This window comes from Vipera berus, assembly GCF_964194415.1.
Source record: "Vipera berus genome assembly, chromosome: 3".
Taxonomy (NCBI): Eukaryota; Metazoa; Chordata; class Lepidosauria; order Squamata; family Viperidae; genus Vipera; species Vipera berus.
Window position 1 is genome coordinate 10,548,283 of NC_138204.1, and position 9,100 is coordinate 10,557,382.

The 9,100-nt window shown below is 46.6% G+C and overlaps 1 protein-coding gene across 3 annotated transcripts in view; it reads right to left on the reverse strand.

Moving 5' to 3' along the window:
• Window positions 1–5,283, reverse strand: part of OSBPL2 (oxysterol binding protein like 2) — a 76,635-nt gene extending 71,352 nt beyond the window's left edge. For 2 of the 3 annotated variants that reach the window (XM_081322843.1, XM_081322842.1), the window contains exon 1: window positions 5,172–5,283. The gene's annotated coding sequence lies outside the window, so the exon portion shown is untranslated. The remainder of the gene's footprint in view (window positions 1–5,171) is intronic. The other variant, XM_081322844.1, reaches the window with a different exon arrangement.
• Between the last annotated feature and the right edge of the window lie 3,817 nt (window positions 5,284–9,100).

Below are 9,100 nucleotides of genomic sequence, written 5' to 3' on the forward strand. Positions count from 1 at the left end.
TGTCCTATAGGAAGCAACATCAAAGCTTTTTCTAAACTTGCCTCCAGAAAAAAAAATTGAAACGAGATATTCCCTTGTAAAATGCTGTGTGTCTGCCATCGAAAATCAACGGAACGACAGGGACAATAACCCCACACTGCTCCCTAAACAAAGCCTGAAAGAATCTGAAAGTCAGCAGAAAACAGAAAATCTAGGCAGAAGAGTAATTCCTACCAGCTCATAAGCTTATTATTCAGTAATAAGGGCAGCACATTTAGAGGAGTTTCTTGCCAAGTCAAGGCAAAAGGCAATAAGAGAAGAAGTCAGCAATAGAATAGAATAATAAAATAATAGCTTTAACGTCACTTTGAATGTACACTAATCGGCATACATTTATCGTAAAATAATTCGGACGGCCTAGCAACCCAAAAGAGCCTAATGCTGGGAAAGGTGGAGGGCAAGAGAAGAAGGGGACGACAGAGGACGAGGTGGCTGGATGGAGTCACTGAAGAAGTAGGCATGAGCCTAAATGGACTCTAGAACAGGGATCTTCAAACTTAGCCCTTTTATGACTTGTGGACTTCAACTCCCAGAATTCCTCAGCCAGAGTGCCTGGCTGAGGAATTCTGGGAGTTGAAGTCCACAAGTCATAAAAGGGCCAAGTTTGAAGACCCCTGCTCTAGAAGATGGTAGAGGACAGGAAGGCCTGGAGCAACGTTGTCCATGGGGTCGCGATGGGTCGGACACGACTTCGCAGCTAACAACAAGAAGGAACCCAAAGGTTCTCATCTCTCAGACCACCCTCAGCACAGGAATATGAGCATCTTCCCTTTTTAACGACAGGAAACATCCCTTCATAGTATCCATATTATGTTTCTATTTCCATATCATAAGAAAAAAAATATTTTGATATTGTAGATCTTTCCATAGTGTTATACTTTAAAAAAAAACACGCAAGTTGAACAAGACTGTTCAAAGTTACAAGAAGCACTGGAAAAAAAAATGACTTGTGAGCGGCTTTCGCTCTCACAAAACCACGGCAGCATCCCCAGGGTTACGTGATCAAAATCTGGAAGCTCGACAAATGGCATGTAGTTATGGCGATCACCTTCACAGCTGGCTTCCAACACAGCAAGTCAACGGGAGAAGCCAGATATGCTGAGTGACTGCACGATTCACTTAACCAGTGATTTGCTTAATAACTGTTGCAAAAAAAAACGTAAAATGGGACACAACTCATTTAACAAACTGCCTTGCTTAGCAATGGAAATTTGGGGCTCGGTTGTGGTCGTAAATTGATGAGCTGTACACTCAGCTGGGAAAGCAGCGTTCTTTCTCTAAAGGTAAAGGTAAAGGTTCCCCCACACATGTGTGCTAGTCGTTTCCGACTCTAGGGGCCGGTGCTCATCTCCGTTTCAAAGCCGAAGAGCCAGCGCTTGTCCGAGAACGTCTCCGTGGTCATGTGGCCAGCATGACTGGACGCCAAAGGCGCACGGAACGCTGTTACCTTCCCACCGGAGTGGTCCCTATTTTTCTACTTGCATTTTTACGTGCTTTTGAACTGCTAGGTTGGCAGAAGCTGGGACGAGTAACAGGCGCTCACTCTGTTACGTGGCACTCGGGATTCGACCCGCCAAACTGCCGACCTTCTGATCAACAAGCTCAGCGTCCTAATCCACTGAGCCACCGCGTCCCTGTTCTTTCTCTAGGGAACAATAAAATTTTCAACTTAGTGCTATTGTGGGGGCTTCCTCAAAAGAAAAATAATTTTGTCCTCCCCTTTGTTTACAGTTGTCCTTCACTATAAATGCTTTCATAAAGACTTGCTGCAACTGTTTTCAAATCCTTAATTATTCAGAGGCATAGGTTAAAAAAAAAATCCAATCTGATCAAAGTAGTCTAATGCCTTGCCACAGTTGACTGCTATGAGGAAAAGGCAGGAGATCTTGCCAGCGGAATTCTTCCTGTTAGATGAAACAATCCAAGAGAAAGAATAGCAAATACTGCATTGTGAAAGGAATTAGGCGGTACACTATCCCTGTTTATTACCCAATCAAAGAGCTTTTGGTACAGGTTGTCCTTGACTTACAGCCATTCATTTACTGACTCTTCAAAGTCACAACAGCACTGAAAAATGTGACTTATGACATCTTTTCACACGTACGATCATCACAGCATCATGTGATCAAACTTCAGATACTTGGCAGCTAGTTCACATTTATGACAATTGCAATGTTCCGGGCATGTCATGTGGTCTGCCTTTTTCAACCTTCTGACAAGCAAAGTCAACGGGGAAACCAGATTCACTTAACAATCGTATTACTAACTTTAACACCTTCAGTAATTCACTTATCAACTGAGGCAAGAAAGGTCGTAAAATGGGCCAAAACTCACCTAACAACCGTCCCACTTAGCAATGGAAATTTTGAGCTCAATTGCAGTTGTAAGTCAAGGACTACTTGTACACATTTCAAAAGACTAGGGCAGGGGTAGGCAACCTTGGCTCTTTTATGACTCGTGGACTTCAACTCCCAGAATTCCTGAGCCAGCATAGAATTCTGGGAGTTGAAGTCCACAAGTCATAAAAGAGCCAAGGCTGCCTACCCCTGGGCTACGGTATGAGGTGAACCCACCTTAAAATGTGACTCATTCCTTCATCAAATAGAAGAGCTCAGTTGCATCGGGACAGTAGCTCCTCAAACCCTGCATTTTATGTCACATTATGGTCAACATCCTCAACTGTTGTTTCTCAACAGTTGTTAATCAACTCACACCATCTTTGAAAGAGAGAGACAACAAGGCTATAACTATCAACGGACATGGTTCCTTTCAAACCTTCTAACCTGATGGCCCTCAGCAAGTCAAATCCCGTGTTAATCAGAATAATGAAAAACAAGTGCATCACATATACAGGAACATCCGCCATTTTGCTCAACCCAGAATGAACTATCCCATTCTCAAGGTAGCTTTACACCAGTAAAATGCCATCTTCCTTGAACTGAGAAGGGTGCATGACCTTTTCCTAAAGAGCACAGCTTATGAATTCAAATACCAGCGCTGAAGTGTCAGATGGGGAGGGGGGCATATTACCAAGGAGGAATGGTTGCACAATCATGAAAAACTGTTCCAATCCAGGAAAAGAGAATAAGAGGGAGCAGCATTTCAGCCTATCCTGGAGTACTTCATCTCTTTTCAAAAATCACCAGTAAATATGAGTAAAAAAGTGAACAGAATTGCTATTTCTCTAATACAGGTCCTCGACTTACAACAGTTCATTTTGTAACCATTCAAAATTACAACAGCACTGAAAAATGTGACTTGTGACCATTCTTCGCACTTATGACCTTTGCCGCCTCCCCATGTTCACGGGATCAAAATCCAGACACTTCGCAACTGTCTCATATTTGTGATAGTTACAGTGTCCCAAGATCTTGTGAACTGAGATCATCAGGCCGAAAGCTAAACCAGAATAATCTTATGATATAAACAGGCTGCAGCCCTTCATTCTCACGTGAAGCTTGCCAGCCTGCAGCAATCAGCATTGCCAGCCAAGCTGCTCCATCAACCCCTAGAAGCAAGCAAGGTAGCTAAGGAAGTTGGGGACTCGACAGGCCTCTTTAGCTCAGAAGCAAGATGGGCCACCACCACCACCCCAACTACCACCCTCGGGTCGGGGACCCCAAAAGGAAGAGCAACCCAGTACAGGTAGTCCTCAACTTACAACCACCACTGAGCCCCAAATTTAAGTTTAAGTTTATTATATTTGTATACCGCCCTTCTCCCGAAGGACTCAGGGCGGTGAACAGGGCATATATAAAAAAACAAATTACAAAAATTAAAAAGAGAATTAAACACGAGCCCAAACTAAAAACAGTAGAAAAATGTAAAAAATCCCCATTTAAGTGAATTTTGCCCTATTTTGCATCACTTCTTGCCAAACAGTTAAGTGGATCTGTTTGCTTCTTAAAAGGTCACAAAAGAGGATGACGTGAGCCCGGGACCCTGCAACCGTCATAAAGGTGAGTCAGTTGACAAGCGTCTGAATTTCGCTCACGTGACCAGGAGGGTGCTGCAACGGTCCTAAGTGCGAAAAACAGTCCTAAGTAATTTTTTTTCAGACCATGGAACCTGAGTGTTTTAGAAAAGAAAGTTCTGGAACCTCTGATCAAGAGGGGTGGGGACTTCTGAATGTTGGATGACAAGCTCGGCCCTTTAGCCCCAGAGTGACCAAGAAGGAAAAAAAAAACCTCTCCACTTCAGTCCCTTATGGAAAGCGCTTTTTCCCTCATTCAAGTCTTCAGGGCACCCAGTGCGAAAAGCCATCGTTAAGTCGCTTATTTCAGTGCGCTCTCATAGCTTTGAACGGTCACTGAATGAGCCGTTGTAAGTCGAGGACTAGCTGCACTTTCCCAGAGCCCTTCCCAGAAGCCGACTTAGGGAAGGACGGCCTAAAAACCTCCTCCCGAGGCTGAGCCGCCCCAGCCTGCTCTTTCCCCCACTGGCAGAAAGATTCCCCAAATGAGCCTAGAGCAGGGGTCTTCAAACTCAGCCCTTTTATGACTCGTGGACTTCAATTCCCAGAATTCCTCAGCTAGCGTGCATGGCTGAGGAATTCTGGGAGTTGAAGTCCATGAGTCATAAAAGGGTTGAGTTTGAAGACCCCTGGCCTAGAGGGCAAGAGAGCCCTGAGAAGGCAGCTTCACGATGCCCGGCTTGGATCACCGCGGGGTCTCCCGTCCCCAACGCCTCGACGTTCCCCAACGAGGGCGGCGACAACTCCCATTTCCCCGTCACCGGGGTGGTGGTGGTGGTGGGAGAGGTGATTCTTCCCCTCTAAGTAAACCCTCAGCCCGGCCTGTTCCGCCTCCACAACCCCGCGAGATGGGTCGGCAGGGGTCGGCAACCTCGGCTCTTTTATGACTCGTGGACTTCAACTCCCAGAATTCCTGAGCCAGCACAGCTGGCTCAGGAATTCTGGGAGTTGAAGTCCACGAGTCATAAAAGAGCCGAGGTTGCCGACCCCTGCCCATAATCCTCAGCCAGCGCGGCCTTCCCTCCTCCGCTCCCCTCTCCTTCAGCCAGGCCGGCGGGACCGTAGAGCTCCCTCGGCCAGGCCGCCGGGCTCGAGCTGTGGAGCCCGGAGGGTTCGCGAGGGCCGGCCGCCGCTTCCATCCCCGCCGGCGGTGGGTTACCTGTCGCCCAGCACGTCTCCCGTCCTGCGGTGCGGGCGTGCGCACGCGCACACGCCTCTCCGGCCGCAAGCCCCCGCCGAGACCCGTTGACACTCCCTGAGGCGGAAGTGAGACCCGCCGCCACCCCCTGCTCTCTCAACGTCCCCCCCCCGCAGCTTGACAGACACGCTGGGCCGTCCAATCGTCAGCGACGGAGCGCCGTGACGTTCGAAGGACCCCCCCCTCCGCTCCCCCCGGGCGTGCCGTCTCGCTCTCCTCCTGTCAAGCGGGCCAATGGACGGCGAGGGAAGGGAAAGGGCGGGGACTATGCTAATCAGAAGCCTGGGGCGCCGGAGTTCCTCCCGAGCTTTCGCGCATTCTCGCCGGACTCGACCTCAGGCAGGGCTGCTCGGCCAATGGCGTCCTTCGGCAGGGGCGAGGCCATGCAAATGAGATGGGGGAAAGTAATCCCGTCGAGCAGCTCTTGGCGCGTCACAGCCTTCGGGCGCCCGATGACAGAAACGGGTTAACCGGAATGCGGTTGTACCGCTTGTGATCCCCGAAGTTGAAAAAAAGCAGGCGCTGTGCTCCCTGGCAGGCGTTCATTTGATTGTTGATGTTCAATCTCCATGATCAGATAGGCATCTTGGGGTGCACAGAAGCGCTTCCTCCACCAGGGATGCTCTAGGTGTGTTAGTTAGGACCACAACTCCCAGAATCCTTTGCGGATGTGTCTCAGTCATCCAGGTCATGGTTGTCCCAAAGGTGCTTTTTCAGGAGGCAACTGCACTTTCTTGGTTTTTTACTTTGAAGACGTTTCTCTTCTCATTCAAGAAACTTCCTCAGTTCTGACTGGATTTGGGGGTGGGGATGGAAGGATTTATATTCCTTTGCAGTCCTCTGCTCGTTAGCACTCTCTCTGAGAGCCCTTGAAGGGTGCTAATGACCCGATGTCTGCAAAGGAATATAATCCCTTTCTCACCTACCCCCATCATCCAGTCAGAACTGAAGAAGCTTCTTGCATGAGAAGCGAAACGTCTTCAAAGAAAAGCAAGAAAGTCCAGTTGCCTCCTGAAAAAGCACCTTTAGGACCTTGCTAGCATGGCTGTTGATTGTGAGAGCTGTATTTGTAACACATTTGAAAGGTATCACACTGGGGGCGGGGAACAGAAATGGACTGGGGAGCTGTCCTTTGAACTTGCGGAAAGAAATACAGCTCTCTGACTGTAGTTACCCCTTCATGGATTACTGCCTTGTCATGGCGAAGGGGCTTGCGTAATTCAATGAAGCTATGAGCTATGCCGTGCAGGGCCACCCAAGACGGACAGGTCATAGCAGAGAGTTCTGACAAAACGTGATCCACTGGAGAAGGAAATGGCAACCCACTCCAGTATCTTTGCCATGAAAACCTTATGGACAGAACCAAAACGCAAAAAAATTGACGCTGGAAGATGAGCCCCTCAGGTCGGAAGGCGTCCAACATGCTACTGGGGAAGAGCAGAGGGCTAGTACTAGTAGCGCCAGAAAGAATGAAGCGGCTGGGCCAAAGCCGAAAGGACGCTCAGCTGTGGATGTGTCTGGTGGTGAAAGGAAAGTCCGATGCTGTAAAGATTTTTTCTCCATAGGAACCTGGAATGTAAGATCCATGAAACAAGGCAAGCTGGACGTGGTCAAACAAGAGATGACAAGACTGAACATCGACATCTTAGGTATCAGCGAACTAAAATGGACAGGAATGAGTGAATTTAATTCAGATGACCATCAGGTATACTACTGCGGGCAAGAATCCCTCAGAAGAAATGGAGTAGCCTTCAAAGAGTAGGAAAAGCAATACTGGGATACAACCCTCAAAATGACAGAATGATCTCAGTTCGAATCCAAGGCAAACCATTCAATATCACAGTAGTCCAAGTCTATGCCCCAACCACCGGTGCTGAAGAGGATGAAATTGACCGGTTCTATGAAGCCCTACAGCACCTTATAGAACTAACACCAAAAAAGGATGTCCTTATCATCATGGGGGATTGGAATGCTAAAGTAGGAAGCCAAAAGATAACTGGAATAACAGGCAAGTTTGGCCTTGGAGTACAAAATGAAGCAGGGCACAGGCTGATAGAATTTTGTCAAGAGAATACGATGGTCGTAGCAAACACTCTTTTCCAACAACCCAAGAGACGGCTCTACACATGGACATCACCAGACGGTCAACACAGAAATCAGATTGACTATATGCTCTGCAGCCAAAGATGGAGAAGCTCTATACAGTCAGTAAAAACAAGACCAGGAGCTGACTGTGGCTCAGACCATGAGCTTCTCGTTGCAAAGTTTAGGCTGAAACTGAAGAAAGTAGGAAAAAGCACTAGGCCAGTCAGGTACGAATTAAATCATATCCCTGTTGAATATACAGTAGAGGTGACAAATAGATTTAAGGAATTAGATCTGATAGACAGAGTGCCTGAAGAACTATGGACAGAGGTTTGCAACATTGTACAACAAGTAGCAACAAAACCATCCCAAAGAAAAAGAAATGCAAGAAAGCAAAATGGCTGTCTGAGGAAGCTTTGCAAATAGCTGAAGAAAGGAGGGAAGCGAAAGGCAAGGGAGAGAAAGAAAGATACGCCCAATTGAATGCAGAATTCCAGAGAATAGCTAGAAGAGATAAGAATGCCTTTTTAAATGAACAGTGCAAAGAAATAGAAGAAAACAATAGAATAGGGAGGACCAGAGATCTTTTCAAGAAAATTGGAGAGATAAAGGGAACGTTTCATGCAAAAATGGGCATGATAAAGGACCAAAATGGCAGGGACCTAACAGAGGCAGAAGAGATTAAGAAGAGGTGGCAAAATTACACAGAAGAACTATACAAGAATGAGCTTAACGTCCCTGATAATCACAATGAGGTGGTCACTGACCTCGAGCCAGACATCCTAGAATGTGAAGTGAAGTGGGCCTTAGAAAAGCTGAGCAACAACAAAGCTAGTGGAGGTGACAGTATTCCAGCTGAACTATTCAAAATCTTAAAAGACAATGCAGTAAAAGTGCTACACTCAATTTGCCAGCAAATTTGGAAAACTCAACAGTGGCCACAGGATTGGAAAAGATCAGTTTACATTCCAATTCCAAAGAAAGGCAGTGCCAAACAATGTTCAAACTATCACACCATTGCACTCATTTCTCACGCTAGTAAAGTTATGCTTAAAATCCTACAAGCTAGACTTCAGCAGTATGTGGATCGAGAACTACCAGAAGTACAGGCAGGATTTCGAAGAGGCAGAGGAACTAGAGATCAAATTGCCAACATACGCTGGATCATGGAGAAAGCTAGAGAGTTCCAGAAAAACATCTACTTCTGCTTCATTGACTATGCTAAAGCCTTTGATTGTGTGGATCATAACAAACTGTGGCAAGTCCTTAAAGAGATGGGTGTACCAGACCATCTTATTTGTCTCTTAAGAAACCTATATGTGGGCCAAGAAGCAACAGTGAGAACTGGACACGGAACCACTGATTGGTTCAAAATTGGGAAAGGAGTCCGGCAAGGCTGTATACTGTCGCCTTGCCTATTTAACTTATATGCAGAGCACATCATGAGAAAGGCAGGGCTAGATGAATCAAAAGTTGGAATTAAGATTGCCGGAAGAAATATCAACAACCTAAGATATGCAGATGATACCACTCTAATGGCAGAAAGTGAAGAGGAACTAAAGAGTCTCTTGTTGTGAGTGAAGAAGGAGAGTGCAAAACTTGGGTTGAAACTAAACATTAAGAAAACCAAGATCATGGCATCTGGTCCTCTCAATTCCTGGCAAATAGATGAGGAAGAAATGGAGGTAGTGACAGATTTTATTTTCCTGGGCTCCAAGATAACCACCGATGGGGACTGCAGCCAAGAAATTAAAAGACGCTTGCTCCTCGTGAGGAAAGCCATGGAAAATCTAGACAGCACACTA